Source organism: Pundamilia nyererei, unplaced genomic scaffold, assembly GCF_000239375.1.
Source record: "Pundamilia nyererei isolate P.nyererei 1_Seehausen unplaced genomic scaffold, PunNye1.0 scaffold00234, whole genome shotgun sequence".
NCBI classification, from domain to species: domain Eukaryota; kingdom Metazoa; phylum Chordata; class Actinopteri; order Cichliformes; family Cichlidae; genus Pundamilia; species Pundamilia nyererei.
The window spans coordinates 164,057-170,542 of NW_005187635.1; positions in this window are offsets into that span (position 1 = coordinate 164,057).

The following is a 6,486-nucleotide window of genomic DNA, read 5'->3' on the forward strand; positions in this document are numbered from 1 at the left end:
TTTTTTTTTTTTTTACAGATGCTGAAGCCCACACATGCCCAACGGCCTGGTTGGAGAGTGACCAGTTAATTGGAAAAACACCAAACTGTGCCTCTAAACCCCAAATAATCCCACAACACGGTTCCCCCCCTCTTTTTTCTTAACTCTTAATTAAAGTACAAATAACAGCACAGTGAGCGCGCACTGTGTACTCAGCACAGCCCACTGTAGCCCGGAACTTACCGCAGGCCCACAGAAACTTCTACAAGCTTCAGGTAACGAATCTGCTTCCGGAAAAAAAGAAAAGAAAAAATAAGATGATAAAAATCGAAAGGTGTTTTTGTACTAGCAATAATAATAATAAAAAAAAAATCACGTAGCTTTGTTTTAAAGCTGTTTAGTGAAAATCGTTGGAAAAATATTAACAAGACATCAAGACAGGTGTTTTAATCAACAACCAGGTATTTGAGGGGAAAAAAAAACCGAAAAAAAAAAAAAAAATAAAAAACCCAAAAAAAAACGTAAAATCAAAACACTATAAAATTAAAGTAAAAATATGGCATAAATAAAAAACATAGATGGGGGAAAATCCACAGGTATTTAAAACACGGAATCTCTGAGGACGCTGAAAAAACGAGAAACTGAAACTTTAAGTTTCTTTAGATGTACATTTCCGCTTGAAATTTCAAAGGCAGAATTACACCTGCATTATAAAACGGAATGGTTTTAATAACGTAAATAACGTCGACAGTATTACACGGAATTATACATCTCAAATTGTTTTCTCAAATAAATAAAATCCACAAAAATAAAAAAAATAAATAAAAACGCAAAAAAGTCCGATGGCCGTCGCAAAAACATTGTTTAAAATGTAATAATTAAAGCTGATAAATATAACACAGAGGCGAAACTGCATGTATTTGTTTATTAATGTGTCATAAATAATAATTTATACTTCTTCCTCCTGATGCTGAGGCACCATATGTTTAGCAGTTGACCTGGTTTCAACATTTCCCATGTTTTTCTTACAGTCCTGATTTATAAAAAAAAAAAAGGCGAGGGGGCTGGGCAGCTGGTCTTATTTTAATGTGAGGCCCTTAAAACTGTTTGTGTTTTTCCAGGTATTTAAATATTAAGCTGCGTTTAGTGGAAACAGGCAGTGCGCTAATAAAGAGAAGATTATTTGTCATTAAAACAAAATACAAGAAGGAGGAGAAGTCTCAGAAGACTTAATGCCTTCCTCTGATGTTTCTTGGAATAGAACATTAAAAAAATATATTTAGTTGATATGCCTCAAAAGTTGAAGGACATTTGTTGGCTTTCACTAGTCCTAATCATGCAAGGCAACTTATGAGCATCAATTAGGCTGAGATTTGAGCTAATGAAAGCCCTGAGCAGTGAGTCTCACCACAACCCCCTAAACCAGCCATTACTGCAGACCACAATGGCTCTGATAGCACGCTGTTTTAAGACCCAGCATTATGTGGGCAATAAGTTCTCTAAACCTCACTGCGAGAAAAGAAGGGCACATTGTGGGATCAGGCAAGCAAAGTTTAGACAACATAGAAGGAGTTTTTCTAAGTCCAAAATGCTTGTCTGTAAACCCCAAAACGAATCAGGGGAATTTTTTTTTCTTCTTTTTACTCCAAATGACAAGTTTCACATTCCAAGCTGGAATATAACTGCAAACCATGATTGACACGGACAAAACTAATTATCAGAAGAACACTAATGCTGAATGAGACACGGAGCTGCTCAGTGGATGGCACTGAGATATTGTAAATATTCACTCATCAGTGATGGACTTGGTGTCATTACATGTTTGCAAGATTAGAGGCACGAAATACAAGGCAGAACTGGAGTTTGCCAAACAGAGCGCACTGCCAAACTTCAATCAACAGGTACACACTTTACTGAAGAAATTACTAAATACTGAGGTGTATAATGAAGGGGAGAGGGGGCGTGCTAGGGAAAAACCTGAAATATCCTTTAAGCATTTAGAAAGAATCATCTCTTTTTAAGCAATTCAGAAAACAACCCAGCGAATCTGTGTCTGTTTATGTGGTTCTCTTTCTGGCCCCCAAACTAAAAGCTCAAATAACTCACATTTGTCAAACGTAATGGCCCAAAAAACACAGAAGCTGATTTATCTAATCTGAACAAGTGTGGCAGAAAGGCATTCACCAAATCTATAACCACTATAAATAAAGGAAAAAGAAAATGGAGAAAACAATGCAAACAAAACTGTGAGCTCAGTCCAATAGCTTCAGCAGCTACTGCATGTATAATTCTACTAGTAAAGATCACACGCAGCTATGTTTGCAAAGCCACACATGACCGCTATAAAGAAACAATCAAACAAAGTATATATAGCAACACTGAAAAAAAAGAAGATATGTCTATATAAGAAACCAAATCTGGGATCTATAATAGTGCCAGAAGGAGTGGACTGCACATCTACAACAGAAATGGCAAATACAAACCGAAGGCCCGAGTCGTGCTGCCTTTCTTCTTTTTAAACCACTTCACTCTGACTCTTGACTGCAGCACTACTGACATCTACTCCCAGCCTGATCTCACCGCCGCGCGCTGCAGTGAAAGCTAAACAAAAATATACCCTGCATCGAGGCCATACATCAAACTCAAACTGGAACTATCATTTTTCCCTCTCTGCAGTCTTTATTCCTGTCCCTGCTGAAAGAAAAGCCTCGCAGAAATCTGCATCTCCAAAAGTGCAGTAAGCGGTGGAAAGGAAAGGGGGGCGAAAAAAAAAAGAAAAAAGACAAGGCTCTTTTTGTGTGCGGTGGCCGAGGTTTTATCCCTGCATTGCAGAGTGTTGTCTAGCATTACAAATCTCAGCCCCGGCCTGGATGGACACGGGAGGGCTCTGCTGGCCCTGCTCACACTGTCTGCATCTTTTACGCTCTGCCATGCAAATAAACTCAAATCAGCGAGCAGCTGAAGGAAAGCGCTGAGGAGATGGAGTGTTGTTGAAGGGGAAAACACGGAAGAGAGCGGAAATAGAAATAGAACCAAGCATGGATGGAAGGAGGAAATGGAGAAATGTATGTGGCAAGGAAAGAAGGAAAGGAGGAAATAGTTAGCTTCAAGTAGTTGCACAGGGGCCAAAAGAGAATAAGTCTGTGTGCGCTTGTGTGCAACGCAGAGAAAAAGAGCGGGTAGTAACTGGCCATTGGAGGGGTGAGGAATGCCCGGCCCTGGCACGGGAGAATGGGATGGAGGGTGGAGTATGTTCACATTGCTGCTGCCAGCTGAGCACATTCCCACTACAGAGTCATGGAGACTTTTTAACCTACAGATTTCGAGGCAGCAGCTTCAATCCGGAGATTTTTTCCCCACTGGGGGACAGCAATAAAGCGCTCACCATGATCTAAACCTCTAAACTGACATCAGGTGATTCTGAAATGATCTGGAAATGAAGATTCATTTAAATGTTTATTTCTTGTTATTTTACATTATACGGCTTACACAGACAGGAAATTTGGCAGGAGAGATAGGGCATGAATGTGCCACATGTGGTACTCGACTCAGAGACATTGTGATCATGGCGTTATGGTGCCTTACAGACCTATAGAGGAGAGCACAATTTAGGTTTTTATTATAAGCTGTAATTCCCCATCCCACCCCTCAGTGCTTATATAGTAGTTTGTTTTTTTTAACTGTAAGGAAACTGAAAAAATAATATGAGCCACCTAAAGACTGATATCACCTTAATTCTGGAATCATATTTTTTAACCTCTTTTTTAAAAAAAAATAAAAAATTCTACTGTTGAATATTTTGAGTTAAAACAGGGAATGTGGGGGTTAATTTAAAGGCAGCTGCATCAAGGAGCGCAAGGTTGATTTCTAAACAATATACAACAGATAAGAACGGTGAAAAAAATAATTTAAATGAAGCCTGTGGGAGTAACATATTCATTGTTTGGCAATAATATCCAACACCTCTGAAGGCACTTCATGTCAAAAAGGGTCCTCGCGAAATAATTTTCATTATTGTTTAGGTATTATTACGATTTTTTTATATGGCTGCACTCCTTTGAAGTCATAGAGGACATGTGTGAGGAAGCCCTTTTCAGCATGTGCTCCCTTTTAGGCTGAACTAGTGAACTCTAGCAGGAACTGTCTGACAATGAGAGAAAAAATCCTTTAAATTGATAGTATTTTTAAGAAAAAAGGACTGAAGGTAAATGTACTGAAAGCTGCTGTTAACTCAATTATTAAGCACAGTTTTGAAATACTTGCAGTTTGGCTTGAGGTTTATATTTTTTATTGATTAGGTTGCATCACTACATGGTCAGAGGGAAATTTTATACTTTTTTTTTTATCCACCTCATGTAATTTCTGGGTGATTTGGAGAAAAAACCAATATGGCAAAAGTGGACAATGTCATAAAAAATGAAGCTTTGTTGTAAAGTCAGCAGTTGTTACCGTCTGCAGGCTTTTTAGTGCTTCTAAAGCGTGTTATTGTTTCAGTAAGAAGTTTAGGATTTGAATGCTTTTTCCATTACTGTTTATCAAAGTGTGCAGTAAAGCATAACGTACGGCTTCACTGATTTGTCTAACTGCAAATTTTACTCTGAGACAAACGTTGGTGATGCATCGGGAGTACGTGACATGAGGACGCGGAGAGCCGTTTGGCTTTCTGAAGAGAGACCTCACCTTTCCTAGAATTAAAGCGAGACGAGCTTAGTGTGTGTGCATGTGTCTTTGTGCTATAGTCAGTGCGGTGGTTTATCAGTAGCTCACACTGGGCACAGTTTTGATAGCACGCCACATACACGCACAAAGTGAAACTGATAAAGCATAAGCACAGTTCTGAATCACATATTTCACGTCAGATTACTAGCTGGACAACGGGGATATTATAATTAAGAACTAAAAATAATTAGGTGACTAATTTATTAGACGATTGACGGTTATTTTATTTTATTTTTTTCCAAATCTAGACATTTATTGGTTCCAGCTCGTTCATGGTGGAGATTTGCTGCGTTTCCTTGCCATGTTTGAATATTCTGGGTTTTTTTTGGAGTATTAAGCGAGCAAAAGGAACAATTTGAAGATGGGAAACTGGTGGGAGTTTATTTTTACACAATTGCTTTTCATATATCTGACAATGCAAATAAATACCTAGTCAGACGAATCATTTAAATATAACCCTAAGTTATGTTATTTATCTTCAAGTGAGAAGAAAATATGAGCCACATTACCTACTCACAGGGACACAGTAGCTCCCTGTATTTGTACGGACGATTGCTTTTTGTGTTCGCATTCTTCTGAAGCAGGCAGATACTCTTCTTTGTGTCATAAACAGTTAGCAAACGTGACCTGATGTGAGGTCACCTAAACGGCAGCACACAGGCTGTCATTGTGGCTCTGTGTCTCCTCCCATTCTGAGAGCGAGGACGACTTCAGCACCGAGCGAATTTGTTCTGGGCCGGGCAGGTCAGCGGCGGGTGCAGCGTAAAAGTTAGTTAGTTTTATGTTTGTGTGACGAGGAGGGGGGACGGTGGTTAAATGGAGGGTATGTGTGTGTGTGGTGTGTGTGTGTGCGCGCGTGCTTCCCCAGGAGAAAAGAGGACTCCTAATCTGTTTTCCTGGCTCTTCTTTAAAGGGAGAGCAAGACACACTAGAGGCTCCCTCTGATCTGCTGCCCCATCCATCCCTCACTTTCTCTCTCTCCTCCATCTCTCCTTTCCTCACTTCCATCATCTGTCTCTCGTTCCCTCTGCTTTTAGCCCTCGTTTTCTCGGCCCCCCGTCCCTATGCTCTCTCATCTGTTGTGTTGGCCCGCTCTGGTCTTTGTATGGCGACAGCCCCCATCTCCAGATACTGCCTAAGAGCTCTGATTCCACTTAATCACTCAGTTTTTTATTAGTTTTCCCTCGCAGGGTATTTTGTGTTCTGAATTGCGTTTATCTATTATGCTGTTTCAGATTTATTGCTTTAGGAGGCAGACTGTGTGGCACACTACCCACCAATACGGTACACGATGCTGTGATCTCTCTACGTCTGCCCCTCTTTATGCCTGTCTGCTTTCATCCCTTCAAAATTAAATGAACAAATACACAAGGAGGGTGCTATGCCACACTAACTCACAACTCTTTTTTTTGTTGTTGTACTTTTCCCTATACTTTTTTATTAGTTTTCTTTAATTTGGGCGTCTCAGGGTCTCATCTGCATTTATTTAGCATGCAGAAAGACCACAGGGGAAGAATATGTGGCATCGGTTTATTGGATGGTACTCTACTTTCACATCCATCTGTCCTGGCATCTTTAATGCCTCATTGATTTACTTTTCCAATTTCAAAATAAAAAAAGAAAGTCACAGGTATGGCTTCCTCTGTGAGCACAGATGTCTGTCTTTGAATGAATTTTGAGTAATTTGCTGAATATTTAGAGCGGCTTAGTCGTGACGTTGGCACCTTTGAATTACACTTAATTAAATTACAGTAAAAGAAAATACTGTTGATTATTCGGTCATTAATC